We start from the raw sequence: 17,877 nt of genomic DNA on the forward strand, positions 1-17,877 counted from the left end.
CCTAGATTAGCCACGGCAACCATGCTAAATGAGTTTGCTTGCTTACTTCATGTGTTTCTAGTACCTGTGCCTCTGCAGGCCACAAGGCATCCGTCTTTGAGACTTCAGCTACCTGGGTCAAGATGGCAAATTGTTGCGTAGGGAGATAAGCACAGAGTGACTTAGTCAGGGGAACTGGTAGATCTTTTGCCCACAGAACATCCAGTGCCACAATCTCTCATCCTTGAGTGTGAGCAGTGTGGTTAAGACAGCTGCAAGGTAACATTGGGCTCAAAGGAGTCCTGGAATATGCAATTTGATCAGCTCAAGGTCAGAGATTGCACAGAGAAGGTAAAATATTCAAATACAGGTCATGCTGAAACCTGTGCTCATTCTTCAGTTTCAAGCAAGAAGCCCCCACACTAACAACCTTGTTTTCTTTAGAGATTTCAATATTCAATTAATTCAGACATCACTTTATATAATTAAAAAACGGTTTATTTTTCAATCGTTTGACCAAACAAGAAGAAATTCAGTACAAAAGGAGAGTTCCACAGAAAAATATGTCCGGATAAAAAATTCTCACAACCAGTTTTTCTCAAAATTATGCTTATAAAAGAACTCCACTTTAATTCCCAACAACTGACATCAGGTGAACCCTGAAAGTTCTGACAACTTCCATGATGAACTTTGAACAATGGAGAAGCAGACTAAGATTAAGGACCTGAAATAGCTGTAAAAAGAAACTGCCTGTAGTAATTGAGGACAGCCTTATACACTTCAGATCACAGTTTTACAAACACAAATCAAGGGTACAAAATGCTGAATTCAGGGTAAAACGCAATATTATAAACACTGTGCCACACAGATCTCTTACTGGCGGTGTTGAGTGAGAGGTGAGAGGGCATACATACATGAGACAGGCATTTTTCACCAGCTTCTTGTGCTGTACTCACCCCCATCTACGGCTTAGTTACAATAACACTTACATTTTTGGGAGGATAGTGGCTCTGGGTGGGAAGATTTGGATACACAATACCTTTGCTTGTTGAGTGTCCTCATAACCAAGACCTTCCTGTATAAAGTCGTTGTGCTAGGCAAGTAACACTACACTCTAATTATTCCCGGAATCTTTTCAGTGTCAATGTTTATTTTGTTTTTTATAATGCCAAGTGCTAAAAGCCAAAGCTTATAAAGTAAGGATGAGGTTTTCAGTAGTTATTTATGGAATTCACAAGGTCCCCCTTTTAAACGGTAGTGAATATAAACTCTGCTTTACATCACCAGTCGAGAGAGATCTGTTATAGTTCTGCGCATTTTTTACACTCAAAACGGGCTTAAAATCTCTCTTCTGTACACACTCTTCTTTTTTCCACCTTTGTATCAGAGGCCTGTTGGGTTGAGTTTCTGGTTTTGATTACACTTGCTGGGGATGGCCTATTTTGTATGACTGGGTAGTTTTGCGCTTTTTTGCATCTTTTCTTTGATAAGCTCTCTAATAAAATGTCATTTAAACAAGCACTGGCAACGCCAATAGGTCTTGCCTATGCGAGAGCTATTGGCTTTCCCAAATTGTTTTGACAATGTTGTACACCAGAGTGGCTGCTGTTCGGCATGGCTAAAAGTGAGCGACGTGGAGGTAAGTGCTGGAAAGTAGAGCAGAGTGGAGTGTTATAGAATAGCGTGGAGAGGATGAAGTGGAATGGAGTGTCATGGGGTAGCGTACAGTGTCGTGGAGTGAGTAGAGTGTCGTTGAGTGAAAGGGCATAGAATGGAGCACAGTGTCAGAGTTGAGTGGAGTGTTGTGGAGTGGCACAGAGTGTCCTGGAGTGGTGTAGATAGGAATGGCGCAGAGGGTGTTGTGTAGAGTGGAGTACAGTGTTTTACAGTAGAGTGGCGTACAGTGCGTAGATTGTCGAAGTGGAGTAGTGCGTCATAGAATAGAGTGGAGTAAAGTGGCATAGAGGGAGTAGCAGAGAGATTCGTAGAGTGGAGTAGTGTCGTAGAGTGCTGTAGACTGGAGGGGCAAAGAGTGGATTAGAGTGTCAGTGGAGCAGAGTTTAATGGAATAGAGCATCATAGAGTGTGGTATTGTAGCAGACTGCCCAGAAGCAAATGACAGCCGCCAGGCCCTACAAAAATAAAAAAATTAAAAATTGGAAATGTCCACAAGGGTATGGGGGAGCAATGGAGGAGTGGGTGGGGGGGGGGGGGGGGGGGGGGGAAGAGTAACCTAGAGGGGTTAGAAATAAAAATCAAGCTGGGTGGGAGGAGGAGGGGAAAGCAGCACACGATGTGGAGAGCAACATGTAGCTAAGGTGGTGGGGGACGGGCACACGAGAGCAATACAGAGCGCACGGGGCAGGGAGAAGCACACACGAGACCAGCACACTGGGGAAAGATCAACAGAGAGATGCAGCAGACGGAGAGAGCTAAAAAAAAAAAAAACACATACACTGTTACGGAGTGCTGAAAGAAAAAGAAAAATAGTAGTTCCCTAAAAGTGAGCAGTGAAAGAAAACAAGTCAGCCAATCAAAAGGACGGTGAAGAGACTATGCACTAGGGGAGGGACAAACATGATGGGTAAGGCATGCCAGTGAATAAGAAGCAAGTAAATGAGATTGATAAAGCCAACCAATGGGTAGGCTTCAAGCCCGCTATAAGTTTTGGGGAGCCCACAATTGGTCTTTCAAAACCAGACAGTGTCTGCTGACTGGTAGCAAGTCTTAAAAATACTACTCAATGAAAAAATGACGAATCAGGGACAGCCTTAGCCTACAAAGTGAAGGTATAGCATCAACAAATGGGACCTAAAAATATCAGCAATGGCAATAGGTCTGGCTTTATTAGAATGGTGCATAGCAATGTGAAGCATTACTCTCTGCCCTACTCCTTCCTAACCACCTGCCTAGCAACCTTTAAACAAGCACTGGCATAGCCAATAGGTCTCACCTTTGGGACCTTATAAGTGTTAAGTAATCCAGCACAATATCCTTGGTGCAACAACATCAAGTGTTGCATGGCTAAACACTTATAAGGTCCCAAAGGCGAGACCTATTGGCTATGCCAATGCTTTTTTTGAGTGAGTGGCTCGTGCAGGTATGCCACTGTGAGGTAGAGATGCTGCGAGTGCTTTTATAGGAGCCCCTGTGACATTGCGCCTCTTCAAAATGTATTTTGGGTCTGGTGTAACACTTCTAGCCCCTATTCCCGACTTCTCGCACCCAATGCATCCTTAAATGTCCCATGTACAGCTGGGGTTGGCGCTCCTATTACCCCTGCCCTCCAGTGACACTTTACCTGTCACAGGTGGTGCTGGTGGGCGTGGTAGTGGATGTGCTGGTGGGCGTGGTAGTGGATGTGGTGGTGGGCGTGGTAGTGGATGTGGTGGTGGAGGTGGTGGTGGTGGACGTGGTAGTGGTGGACATGGTAGTGGTGGACATGGTAGTGGTGGACATGGTAGTGGTGGACATGGTAGTGGTGGACATGGTCGGGATGGTGGACGTGGTGGTGATGGTGGACGTGGTGGTGATGGTGGACGTGGTGGTGATGGACGACTATTGGGTAGGAGGGTGCTGGCAGAATGCGGATGGAGAGGAGGATCTCGAAGGGGGCACATGGGAGAGCAGAAAGAGGCCGAATATTAGATACAAAAAACGGAAAGTAGATAGAACACGAAACAGATTTAACGTGTGGTCCCTTCTTATAGCGCATGTGAATGTTCCTTAGCACCCCGTTTTTAGTAAACAGGAGGACCATGGGGAGATTAATTGATTAATCACGCATGATGATCGCGTGCGGAAGCTGGTGTTGTTCGAGTCACGGCGTTGGCTTACCAATGTGTGATTCTGGGCAAATTAGTTAATCTCCCGTGCCTTTTAAAAGGCAATGTGTTCCTGTGTGAATGTGCTCTTGTGTAATGTAACTGGGTGTCTTGTAAAGGTCTCTACTACTCTTGAGTTCAGTTTGCGCTGTATAAATTTGCAAAACAAACAGCCAGCAGACCGTGTAAAGCAAGAGCCTAATATATCCGTTCATGTAGCACACGCACAGCAATGAGGGCTCTGTACAGCCCAGTACTGCATTTAAAATTCAAAGCGCATTAAAGCGCAATGCTCCGTTAATTAAAAAAAAAAAAGTTGTGCCTGCAGTGAGTAGCTCACAAAGAAAAGAAACAAGCCACAGCATCACTCCAAGTCACTGCATCGCTCTGGTTGATGTTTGGGAGGTGGGAGGGGTGTTCTGTGCAGAAAGGCATTACGGCGATCTAGTAAATAAATAAATAATTAAAACAATCACGGTACGCGAAAGTGAAAGCGAGCGCGTTTGGAGCTGAAAGTGCACGCTGTGCTTAATGAGCCATGAGGAGGGAGGAAAGCCGCGCTCGCTCCCGCGGACCCTAGGCCAGGGCAGAGAGAAGGCGGGACATGCACCCGCCTTTGGCTAATTGCGTGTGGTCTTTCTTAGAAAGACGCATGCAAAGGCCAATAGCGGGTGAAGAAAACAAAAGCACACGCACAAGCGTGTATTCCAAAGTTTAACGCCCTTACGATATGTCTCACAGAGCAGCGCATGCGCGCTGGCTCAGGCAAGACCTAAAAAGGACCTCAAGGTCCTCCTATTTTACAGACATCTTGGTTAATTCACGTCCAACCAGACTTAAATCATCTCTCCTCTATGCCCTGATCTGCCTTTATTATATGATCCAACCATCTAAATCGATGCATCAACTGTGTATGTCCTCTTCCCAGTTTTTGTAACTGTCTCTTGAGGTAACTCGTGTACACATCCACTGATGTAACGTCCTAGTTTAACTACTTTTACCGTAATCCACCATAACCCTGTATCCTGTGCGTTGTAAAGCGCTCCGATGCCTTTGAGCCATGTCCGCGCTATATAAAATTGCAAAAAATCAAATAAAAAAGTAAAATATGTAAATAGCTTGGGAATTAATATGTAGAATAATATTGGTGTAGAGTAAAAGGTCAGGTGACAGTTGCACTGTCAAGCCAGACCTAAAACTCCATGTAGGTTAAGGACTGCCTAACTCCCATCTGTGCTCCTGCCAGAGAGAAACAACATACATTATCTTGTTATCAGAGACACTTTAATAGCATTACAACATTGTGTGTGTCCCTGAAAGTTAAATCGCAGGCTATTGGATACATAAACAAAATTATCACTGCTGTGTGGAGGGCAAGCACTTTTTTTGTGAAAGCACACAACACCTGCCCAATCAAAATAAAACATGTAATCCTGGCTCCCAACATGTGGGCGGAGAATTTATAGGAATGGTCACGTAATTGTCTGGCGACCCCTGTGCTCTCAAGCAAGACCATAAAAATGAAAGCTCTAGCAAAAACATTCTCCACTTTGAGAAGGTGGTACTAATGAGAAAGAAGCAGATACACATTTCATAGCTGTTCCTATAACAGTTCATATTCAGAGAGAATCCCAAGAACAACTTATGGGGTGCACTATTTATCCCAAATGACAAGACACCAAGACTGGCTCCCGTAAAGATGACAGCTTGCGGCTGGACCGGTGTTGGGGTCGGCCTTCCCCGAGTCCTGAAGTCTGCTGCAGCTGGTGGTTTGAGTAGAGTGAGCGCGAACGTCTGGTCCTGCTGCCTTCTTCGAGGTCGGTTGCTGGCGGCCTTGCAGTTGCGGTCCTGGGCAGTTGGCGGTTCAGAGGAAGGTGCTTGCCGGTGCCAGTTGCTACTTTGTTGCTGCCTTCGAGGCACCACTTCTTCATTTCCAAGGATGCGCTGCCTCTCTACTTGATACACTATTGCGGGCCGGAAGCCTAGCTCTTTGCCCGTTGACAGCCAAATCAGAGTCTCCGTTGGGGAGGAGGAAGGCTCTGGATCCACTGTGGGGTGTCGCCAGTGCTGTAAGAATGATTTAGGCCAGGATTCCTGCGAGGTGTGCCCCAAAAAAGGATGAGCGATTAGGAGCAGATACCTCCCACGCCTCCCATAAGTTAGAAAAGAAGCGCTTGCTACCCGGCAAGGTGTGTGATGGCAGCATGAACACCCGGAATGGGCTAAAGGGGGAGAAAGTGGTCACATGTCCCTTGCCTCTCACCTAAAGGTTCAGGAGAGGGTAGAAGACTCCCCTGTGTTAACCACCTTGAAGAGATCCTCGAATGAGAAGGTACCTGGGGACACTGCTGTATTAGGTTTGTCTGGACTGGGAAGGGGCAGTCTGTTACCCAACATACAATGGATGCGTTTCTGACTGTGGGTCCACCTTTCTCTGCTGCAACTACCGAGGGATAGAAGAGGTAAAAAGGGTTGCATTTATATAGCGCTTGCTACCCCTGATACAGATTTTAAAAAAGGACGGGTCTAAAATCTTTTTTTTTTTTTTAGTTCATAGCAGTAGGAGGGGGTTTGGGACGAGTAAAAGGGCGGTGGAGGGGGAAGAGTCACAGGTAAGGGTTTAGAAAGGCTTGTTTGGGAGATCTGAATAGTAAAAGAGGTATGAGATGATGCAAGGAGGGGTAGAGGAAGGAAGAGTCTAGAAAGGGTTATTTTGGGAATCAGTAGTGTTATTGGGTTTGGGATGAATGAGATGGTAGAGGATATATTGGTAGAGGTTTAGGGTGAGAAATGGGGCAGAACATTGGAAAGAGTAGTAGAATGAGGTTTGAGATGAGTGAGAGTGGAGGTAGAGGATATATTGGGAGCGGTATAAGGTGAGAAATAGGGTAATGCATTGGATATGCTGAATTAGAAGAAAAGTAATAAATATATAGATACATGGAAGGTATATATATGCATAAGGAAGGTAGTATATGTAGATGAAAGAAGCATTAAATAAACTCCAGTTTTTAAGTGTTTTTGTACTTTAATTAGTTCATTTGTTTTTTAGGTCTCGCCTGACCCAGCGCATGCGCTGGTCTGGCGAGACTTATTGAGAGGGCTCCAAAAAGTGCTACCAGGCCAGCCTAGAGCTACAGTGCATGTGCGCGGGCGCCGCGATTTACCGAGATTACTTTCACTTTCGCGGCCCCACGGTCGCTTTGATGTTTGATCGCGATCACTTTCGCGGCCGCTTTGATGTTCTCCGTGAGGCTTAAATAGATTGCAGCAGTTAAAACAAGCATTGGCATAGCCAATAGGTCTCGCTTTTGGGACCTTATAAGTATTTAGTTATGCAACTGTTGCATGGCTAAACACTTATAAGGTCCCAAAGGCGAGACCTATTGGCTATGCCAATGCTTGTTTTAATTGGTTGTATTGCAATAGTGAAGCAATTTTAGATAAATAATTATGATAAAAAGATGTACCTATTTATGCAATCACTTATATACATGTTAAAAATATAGAATGATGTAACTATCAGTAATATGTACATTTGTTAAGCAGAACTATCTGAAACCTCTCACACTATGAGTAAAGCTAGACTCCTCGACCAAAACTATGTTGGAGTCTCAAGGAAACTAAAGTAGCCTTGAATAACCTTTGCTACCAACAGCATGCAGAGCCTTGGGCAATATGAATAACTATAATCTCATTTTTAGCTCGAGGATTACCGGTCTGCCGAAAGGCAGAACCGGAAGTCGGAGATTTTATGACTTGGAGAAGAGGGGCTTTAACCCGCCCCTCTTCTCCCCTGTTCTCCATTGGCTGGCCTCGTAAATGCTGGCCAGCCACTGGAGAAGAGGTCAGTCACTCCGATTAGGCCCCGTCCTTTTCGGATCGGGGGGCGTGTTTTTTGCGAGAAGTCTCAAGGAGGAGACAACAGCAAAACACACCCCCGAATCCGAAAAGGACGCTGCGGTGGTGTCTTCCGGTGCCCTCGGCTTGTTGGTGACGCAGGGAGGCCGGGACTCGTGCTGTGGCCAACCTGTTTGAGTCAGCTCAGCTGCTTAACCATCCGGCGAGAGCGCGGGCATCCCGCCTCCTCCCCACTGGAGGAAGGAAGGGGGCCGGTGCAGACTCGTGCCAGTGGTGGGCTATGCCTGGCTTTGGAGAATGATGAGGGTGATCGAACGCCTACTTGTCAGAAGTGCATACAGCAGGAGCGCATCCTTCGAAGCTTATGACGTCACAAACTGGCGAGGGAATGAAGCGGTCTAAGCTCCTGACATCACAAGCACCGTTTGGAATGAAACCTGTTCATCTCATGACATCACAAACAGCCATTACAAGGAAGCGTACCAAGCTTATGACATCACAAACAACCATTACAATGAAGCGTTCTAAGCTTATGACATCACAAACAGCCATTATAATGAAGCGTTCCAAGCGTATGACATCACAAGCCGTCGATTGAATGAAGCGGTCTAACCTCATGACATCACAAACAATTACAATGAAGCGTTCTAAGCTTATGACATCACAAACCACCAGTGGAATGATTCGTTCTAAACTCATCAAATCACAAACAGCCGTTGGAATGGAGCATTTTAAGCCTATGACATCACAGCCAGTGGGCGGTACGGTGTAAGCCTACCTGACATCTCAAAGCCAGTGTAATGTAGCGTTGTGAGCTATGACATCACGAGTCATTGGAACGTAGCGTTCTAAGCCTATGCCATCATTCATTAGAAGGTAGCGTCCTAAGTCCATTGCATCACAAACAGCCACTGTAACAAGGTATTCTCCATTTATGACGTCACAGTCAGGCTACTGAATGTAACCTGCACAGCCCGAGGAGTGTAAAAGCCGCCTCGCCATACCCACGCTTTCTATGAGAGAGGGACACAAAAGGTGGGGGGTCGTCCTTGAAACGCCTGCGTCTTCACTACTGACTTCACGCTCGGTGGGCACGCCCCTTCCGTAATTGCCGACGATCCACCTGCAGCAGGTGATGTTTACACTGAGGGTTGGAGCAGACCGGAGCAGGACTGGTGGAGAGCCGCCGCATGCCGTGCAGGGGTGATATCCGGCCGGTTAACACCCGGCGGGTTGACGGGGTCTAGATACGGACTGTAGTCTAGGACCGTGACGTCAGCACGGTGAGAGTGGAAAGTTGGCTCTGGGAGGGAAGAGAAACACGGCCCCAGACCGGCAGTGCTTGTGCCTTTTATCTAGTCACTGAAGTCTTAGCCACCGACCCCGCAGGCAGAGGCGTGTGAAGGGCAGGCAGCCTGTCTGCCCCACAGCCCAGGTTGTGCGACCCTCCATGCAATCCAGCCAGCGAAGCAGCTCAGTATATCCATGCACCTGTGGCAGGGGTATTTCATTAATATTCCGACCTTGGTTGCTGCGTCCAGCAGGGCTGGCACGGCGTTTCATCCTCCCTGGGACACTGACGCCCATCCCAAGCTGTGCCTGTTCTTTATAGCGCTTCACGGATGAAGCTGCAAGCGCTGTTTAACACAAGTCCCGTGTGGCCTCGTCCCCAGCTCGCAGTGCCCGATCTCCCCTCATGCCACCGTTTGAGCGGGAGTCTGTCTTTAGTCTAGACTCTAGACTGACATCACATTTTCCCTCAGAAGCCTGGCCGCAAAGGCGAGTAGAATGTACTTATTTGAAAACATGAATAGGAAACGGCAACGCAGAAATAACTTAAAATAGAGTAAAACCAAACGCTGCATGAAATAATGGAGAGGGCAAAGCCACAAACCTGGTTACCCTGACAGACTACCGCGCCGGAGAAAGCAGCGGGGAGCTGACGCGCAGAGAAGGCGCTTAGAGTCAGACTCTTGGCAGCACATTCCCATGCGACTGACGCGAGATGGCAGGTGGCTGAGCACAGCTCTCTGTTTCCAGGCGCTAGAAAGCAGGGTTGGATTGGGGCAGAAAACCGGCACAGGCAATAACATAAAAGCGACCCCATTAGCGACTCAGTCAGATAGACAACAAGCATTTACAATGCAATGGTCTCGGCATTGGTAAAGTTAGAGCTATTGGCATTGCTCATGACATTATTTTTGTTTATGTTTTTCTTTTTAAAACATTTAAAGAAACGGCATTGTCACGAGCAATGCCAATAGCTCTAACTTTAACAATGCCGAGACCGTTGCATTGTAAATGCTTGTTATTACTGCTAGGTGTATCCTACAGCCAATCAGATGTGGATAAAGTCTGACACCTCCCTGCCTCCCTCCTTCGGAAGTGCTTCCCATGAGAGTAGCTTCCCTTCAATATGAGTATGCCTGCGCTCCCTGTGTATGTTAACTACACACTATCTCCTGTATAGGTATACCTCATCTACCTCTGCAACCCTAAGAATGACTTACCTCCCTAAGGAGAAGACCGGATCACTAGATCTATCCTGTATGTCCCCTCACCTTTGAATACCTCTTCTCTCCTGAGAGTACGCTCACCGGCATGTGAGTATGTGACATTTTCTGGCAGTACCTCTCCTGTGAGTACCCCTTGCCAGTACATCTGCTGCACTAGGAGTACTCTATTCTCCTGTGATAAGCTGCTTTGTTGAGTAACTCCCGGTCAGAATGGCTCCCTTATACGGGTACCTTCATTTTCTTTGATAAAGCCATCTTTCTGGCGAGTACCCTGCCAACCCCTCACTGCTGGGTGATTATTTTTTACCTTGCATGGGGCAGGTGGGTTCCACCCCGTTGTGAACCAGCCTCTCCAGCAGAACATCGGCTCCATTGAGTAAAAAAAGGGGGCTCTAATACTTACTTTTGGGATCCTGATGGAACTTAGTGGACGCCTACGAACCGCTCTCTCTAGGGAGGCTCATCCCTAGCTGCACCATTTTCTTCAAACGATTTGGCTGTTCCTCCACCCCCCTTTGGATCCATTCCTACTGTCTCGGAACAGTATTCCCCCACGCACTGACCATCTTTCATTTTCTCCTGCAGCACAGAGAGGACTATTGCAAGGACTTAATGGCATTGAAGGCTGCCCACCTTAAGACCCAAGTGATTCTCCACAAGTTGTCAAAAAATATGGACATCGTCCAGTCACGGTTGGGGGTAGTGGAAGCCTCCCAGGTGACTCTTCAAAAGGCAGTGGAATACAGTAACTTGGGGATGGCTCAGCATGAGCTGAAGATTACCACTGTCGTCAAGGATGGAAGACTTGGAGAACAAGTCACGTCAGAATAATCTGTGGGTCCAAGGGGCCCTGGAAGGGGCAAAAGGTGGCGATCCCCATGGCTTCGCAGTTTGATTGTTCTTAGAGGCCATCCCAGCTCGGAATGACTGGGATGTGGATTATAGGATACAGTGTGTGCATGGTTTTCTCTTTCACCCTCCCAGCAAACCCTCCTGGTACCCTCGGGCCATACTGATTTATATTGGGAATTTCATTCTTCGACAAGAGATCTGTTGAGCGGCAACTCCTAGGCTGCCGGCCAAAGCATGTGGCATTAATATTTTTGTTTGCTCAGACTTTTGTCATCTAATATTCGGGAAACATTGGCAGCTGCTGGACTACATTACACCTCTTCAGAAGGTTGGTGCCTCTATTTCCCTTATGGAGCCTGCAACTCTGCAGATTTGTTAGTTTGTACAAACTCTGTACTGTTATGGTGGTCATAAAGTTCAGGAACTGCTAACCAAGTGCAACCGGGAGTAATCACGGCTTGTTGTTTGAAAGATGTAGTGCTTTTGTGGTTGGGGTGTCAGGGTCTCTTATGCTAGGCTTTATTTCAGGGATGTCCTTTATTTCTGTTTTTTTGTCTTGGTCTTAAGACTTGGGTGGTGGGGGGAGTTGGGCCACCTGTCGAGCCAGCAGTGGGCTTTTCAGAACAACAACCCAGGTCTAGGAGTTGGGCCCTATGAGGTGCGGGGGGGGGGGGGGGGGGGGGAAGCAGAGCACTGGTTGGTGTTGAATATTCAGAACGACAGGGATCACTTCATCATTTGCGTTATGTATGGATTTAACATGGATGACTAGAAGGTTTTTGATTTTTTTTTTTTTACAGAGCTGCATCTCTGGATACCACCATATATCGTGTGTGGTGATTTTACTGTCACACTGTACCCCAAAAATGATTTGGTATCCCAGCTTGTGTTCTTGTACCATCTTTTTAATGACCTGGCCCACAGGGGCAAGCACCGTCTCCAGGGGGCGGTACTGCATTTAATTTCTTCATATGCTTTGGTTGATCTCTGGTGTATCAAGCATCCTAGGGATCCGGGATTTACGTTTTATTCCGCTCCCCATGATGTAATGTTAAGACTAGACATGTTTCTAGTCAGCAATACTCTAGTTTCCTCTTCTAGGATCACACGGAATCCGAGGATCCTTTCAGACCATAACCCTTTATCATTGTTTATACAACTCGGCAAGTCTACGCAGGCATCAGGCCTCCAGAGCTGGTCATTCGAACGCAAGTTACTGTCGGAAGATGGCTATGTTAGTTCCATCAATGCACAAGGCAGTTTCTCAAATATAATATAGGAACAGCATCACTCCCCGTATTCTGGGATACCCTTAAAGCCTCATGCCGAGGTCAGACTCTCCAATTAGCATCTTACCAATGGAGGATGGCATTGGCGGAGGAAACAGTGACCAGACGGTCTCTCAGGTCTGTGGAATCCGATCTAGAAAAATGCATTAGTGTAAAGGATGGGCCTTCAGCCGACTGGCTTTTGGAACAGTCCACCATTCTCAGAGCCTCCCTTAGAAAAATAATATGCGAGAGGGCAGTCAAAAACAGAAGGGCCAAACAGATGACATATTTCAAGAATAGTGAGGAAATGGGGCTGACTTTATCATTTAGGTTAAGAGACAGATCTAGCGTGAATAGCATTCAGCTAATCAGGGACGAGACCGGATTTCTAGTTGCCGATCCTGCTTCAGCGTGTGAGGTCTTTCTGCAGTTTTACCAGTACCTCTATAGGGAGGGCTGCTTTTCTTCCACCGAGGATATCTCCTAATTTATCTGGCAGTATATAGACCACAAGGCGACCCCTACCCAGCGTTCTAATCTAGAGACACCTATTAGTCTCGCTGAGGTCAAAGATGCCATTTGTTCCCTGGCCAGCGGGAAGGCAAAGGGTCACAAACAGATCACATTAAGTTTTAGGTCCCCTTCTCACAAACTTTGGCACCGGTGTTAAGGTATTTTTTTAATTCTTTTGATCTTTTGGATAGTGTTCCAGAGTCTTGGAGAGAGACAAATATGGTCATCTTTCCAAAAAAGATGCTACATTCTATGGATCATACAGCCCAATTTACCTTATCAATGCCGATTCTAAAATGTATATGCGTGTCCTCGCTAATTGGCTGTCAGTAATTATCTTGGTATTGGTAGACCCAAATCAGCATGATTTTATCCCTGGCATCCTTACAACATTGCATGTAAATACGGCAATTACGGCTTTGGAGGTGGCCTCTGCTGGAGGGACCCCAGTAGGTATGTACTGTTTGGATGCTGAAAAAGCCTTTGATAGGGTTTTGTGGCACTTACTTTGGGGGGTGGGGGGGTGTCATGGAGTTTGCTGGCTTAGGTTCCATATTCCTTTCTAGGGCTAGGCGCCTTTACTCAGGCCTTAAGGCAAGGATATGCAGCGCAGGCCTATTATCTAACCAGATTGCTATTCTTTGCGGTACCCGGCACGGGTGCTCTCGCACCCCTCACTTATTCACTCTATATTAAACTGTTAATTCAATCTCTTACACTGAATGATGAGATACAATCTTTGAGGCTGCACCAATTTGAAGTTAAAATCCTTGCGTACCCGGATGACATCGCTGTTTTGACACCTGCCCCGATTCAAGGTTTAAGGGCAGTGGTGGCAGCAGCCCAATCATTTGGGAAGGTCGCTTGCTACAAGCTAAATTCAGACAAGACCCAGATTTTATCTAATGTGACTCTGCTTGGCCAGGATCAGAGGTGAGTGCAGTCCTTGGTTTATCTTGGGGTCCTCTTAGCAATCAATATCCCGGTTATCCTGGAGAATAACTATGGGAAGCTGTATCAACATTCAGCTTTTCTTAAATTTAACTTTCTGCATCTGGGGCTTATAGGTCACTGTAATCTTATTAGGATAATTGTTCTTCCTCAGTGTCTTTACTTTTTCCACTGTATTCCACTTTGTCTTCTAGCTGCCTTTTTTTAGGTCTCGCCTGACCCAGTGCATGCGCTGGTCTGGCGAGACTTTTTGTGAGGGCTCAAAAAAGTGCTACCACTGTAGCCTAGAGCTACAGTGCGTGTGCGCGGGCGCTCGCGCCTCACTTTCGCGGCCGCTTTGATGTTTGATGGCGATCGCTTTCACTTTCGCGGCCGCTTTGATGTTCTCCGTGAGCCAGTTTTTTTTCCCTGTTTATTACTTCTATGTAGTAATGGTGGTACCCGTGCGCCGCCATTACTACAGAGCAGTAACAAACAGAAACAAGCATTGGCATAGCCAATAGGTCTCGCTTTTGGGACCTTATAAGTATTTCGTTATGCAACTGTTGCATGGCTAAACACTTATAAGGTCCCAAAAGCAAGACCTATTGGCTATGCCAACGCTTGTTTAAATTAGAGTTGAGTACTATGGGAGAAGTACATCTAGTCCTACGGTAAACCTCGAAGTAAGATTCAGTTCTTACAGCAGTATAAGGAAGATTCAGCTTCCTATTCTGCGGTTTTACTTTCTGGCGTCATTCTTCACATGACTCCAGTAGGCTGGGCGAATCAATAGCCCCCGGTTCGGATATTGTTGTCACAATGTACTTTAAGCATACTCGCGTTTAGGACTTTAAAAGTCTTCATTATATTTGGTGTTCCTTTAAGAAATTATTTTCTGGCATTACCCTGTTTAATCAGCTTACGTATTTGAGCTATAGTCCAAATTTCCCTAATGCTGTCCATGATGTTTTCCAGGAGATATTCAGAATGGTCAATTTTTTTTCCTTTAGACAATTATTTAACAGGGTTGTATTTTCCTCATTCAGTAACTTACAGCAACAGGCTTCCCTTCTAGGTTCTTTTTAAGATATTTACAGTTGCTGCATTTTATTTTCAGTCTTCAGGAAGAGGATCTGAATTGTACCGATAATCCCCGCTTTTGGATCTTATTAGGAAATACGCCATATAAGAGAAATATCGTGTTGGTTTACAATTCAGTCTATATAGCTTCACATAATCGCATCGATGACTTGTTCCAGCAGTAAGTGGAGCTCTCAGCTTAGTACTGAAGTTACGGTTGCTGATCTCCAGCGTAGCAAGGTGTTGTCTCATTGAGCTCTGAACGCATCTCATATCAGGGTACATTTTAAATGTCTCAATAATTGGTATTATACCCGGCATCGTCTTTTTATTATGAAGTTACGGCTGGATGATCAATGCTTCCTCTGTGGGCTGGCGCAAATGTGCTTTGTTCTCGCATCTTGCCCCGCGCTACGCCTGTATTGGCAATTAGTCTTTGGTAAACTAGGTAGTATATCTAATCTGGCAGTAGCTGCAATTCCAAAGTTTATTATGCTAGGGCATTAACCCGTTATTCCCCCTACCTTTCTGGTGTATATTTATTTTTTTATCACGTTAGGTAGGCTGCTTCTGGCACGATTTTGGCTCACCAGTGAGCCACCCGATCCATGGAACTGGTGGCGGGAATTCTTGTGTATGAGCAGGCTGGAGATGGTGTTAATCGAGAACAATCCTTGGAGGAAAAAGCTGAGCCGGATCTGGGATCCTGTTCAGGGCTGGTTGGCCAATGTGGCTGCTTCCCAGAGCTGGTCCCCCTAGTCTACAGTGTTGGTCTTATTTGTTCTTCCACAGTGCTCTCCTTCTCCTTGGTCTCATGTTGCATGTCTAATTTTACGTCGTTATTATATCTCCTATTCCTCGTTTAGTTTATCAGTATTGGTTTTCTTTTAAAGCACGTTTTTTTATTCTTTTTTTCCTTTTGTTTGCTGGATATGTTATGTATTCTTATTCCCGTGCTCAGGGAATTGGTTGATTTCTTGCTGTTTAAAAAAATCTAATAAAAATTACTTTAAAAAAAGACAAAACTAGAACTCTTGGCAGAATTTTACTCAAATCTTAAAACATTGTTTTTAGTCCCTGCAGACTAAATAAAGCACCTCATCCAATTGTAGCTAACCGAAATATCACAATGAGTACCATGCATTTAGTGCTCACTCTGCAAACCAGCTGCTCTTGTCAGTCCTTAAACTTTTCACCAAGGTATAAGCATACAGACTTCACAGGTTGCTGTTTGAACTAGTAAGACACTGCCGTTAATTTAGTATATTACTCAACTTGGACAACACGTGAAAAGTCTACAGTTTACAGTATGGGAAGGGCAGAGAATTTGGTGTTTGGAGTAAAATCGGAAATTAAAAAACTTTTAGTTAGGTTCATTATGCATGATAAAAGACAATAGAGAGGTTCGCCTCTCGCTCTTAAGGATAGAACGAGAATATAATCTCTCCCAAAAATATAAATAAATAACTACTAATCAGATATTGCAAGTCCATTATTCCTTCAAAACACCACTGATGACCACTTAAATAATCGCTTAAAGTTCACAATCATGTAATGGATGTTTAGAGATTAAATCATTTGAACTCTCTCCTCCTCTCATTATATACAACAACAAACTTTGTGTAAACCTTTAAGTGCCCCTGTCCATATAACCTACCCACTCAAACCACCATTCATACACTTGCTAAAGTTAAGAGCTATCCATGCAGAGCACTAATTAATACCCTAATGTTATTCGCTAATTCTTCACTATATACATTAGCAACTTGTGATGTCATTGTGAGAAAATGACAACCCAAATAGCAACAATATTATGTAAAGGATAAATGAAAAGCAGAGATTACAGCTTCTCAAAATGTGCCATTATATAGCCTTCCAACCCAGTTTTAAGCAGTGAATTTATATAGCCTACTTTAATCTTTCTTCATACTAAATCCACTATTCTTTTCTTTATTTTATATATCTTGTTTGAATTTTTTCTTTTTTTGAAGTCTGGCTTCAGATCGCAGCTAGACCTATTGTTAGCAACTCTTTAAAAGAACGCAATGAGTGGGCTGCAGCTCTCCCTCATCACATGCCATGAAGTGCTTGCACTGCAATGTGCGAGGGACTGTTTAAAGTCTCAAAACAGTCCTGAATCATCACACATTTAATTCTCATTCTCATTCACACACACGGTGTTCTCAGAACAATCCTCTTTTCATTGCGGAAGACTTTTTGTAGTTTTATGTGCAAGACATTACAGAGAAGCCTATCATAGATCCTTACTGTGTAAAGAAGCAACAATGATTTAAGTATAGACACAAGGGCTTCGGGTTATAATTTAAAGGAGTTTGTTTTAACATACTGCCTGTGTCTTCAATTAACTTGTACAATAAAGAATTAACTAGTGCTAAAGTGGATGTTTTTCAAATTTGATAATGGACAATTACCAGCCTCCATTAATTGTGACCACAGGATAACCTCAACCCTCTTGAAAAGAAAGTTAGGCCAAACCAGTACAAGAAATCCTTCAAATCACCCGAAGATGTGTATGCTGAGGGAGACTAAACAAGCATTTACAATGCAACGGTCTCGGCATTGTTAAAGTTAGAGCTATTGGCATTGCTCATGACAATGCCGTTTCTTTAAATGTTTTAAAAACAAAAACAAACAAAAATAATGTCATGAGCAATGCCAATAGCTCTAACTTTACCAATGCCGAGACCATTGCATTGTAAATGCTTGTTTCTGGTACTTACTAGCTCTTTTTACCTATCAAAGAAATGCATTGATCTCTTCTTTTCTGTTCTAATTTATTAGGCACTCTACGTGTTAGCTCTGACAAATTGTCCAGACATTGTCATATGTCAACAACACATCTGCTATCAACTGTTTATTTTATCAAATTTCTTTAATTTCAAGCAGCGGTTCTTAACCTTTTGACTTCTGTGGACCCCACTGACTAACTACTGGAATCTGGGGCCCCTACTGGGTCATTAGTGGAAGCTACACCCCAAAAAAAAAACAATTTCTATGATTTGGACCTCAATAGAATATAAGAAAACG

General features: G+C 44.8%; 1 protein-coding gene and 1 long non-coding RNA gene across 3 annotated transcripts in view; one reads left to right on the forward strand and one right to left on the reverse strand.

The window, feature by feature from the left end:
- Positions 1–17,877, reverse strand: part of RCOR2 (REST corepressor 2) — a 224,197-nt gene that overhangs the window by 179,318 nt on the left and 27,002 nt on the right. The window lies entirely within an intron of this gene.
- Positions 1–17,877, forward strand: part of LOC146798700 (uncharacterized) — a 348,412-nt gene that overhangs the window by 67,036 nt on the left and 263,499 nt on the right. The window lies entirely within an intron of this gene.

This window comes from Triturus cristatus, chromosome 9, assembly GCF_964204655.1.
Source record: "Triturus cristatus chromosome 9, aTriCri1.1, whole genome shotgun sequence".
Classification (NCBI taxonomy): domain Eukaryota; kingdom Metazoa; phylum Chordata; class Amphibia; order Caudata; family Salamandridae; genus Triturus; species Triturus cristatus.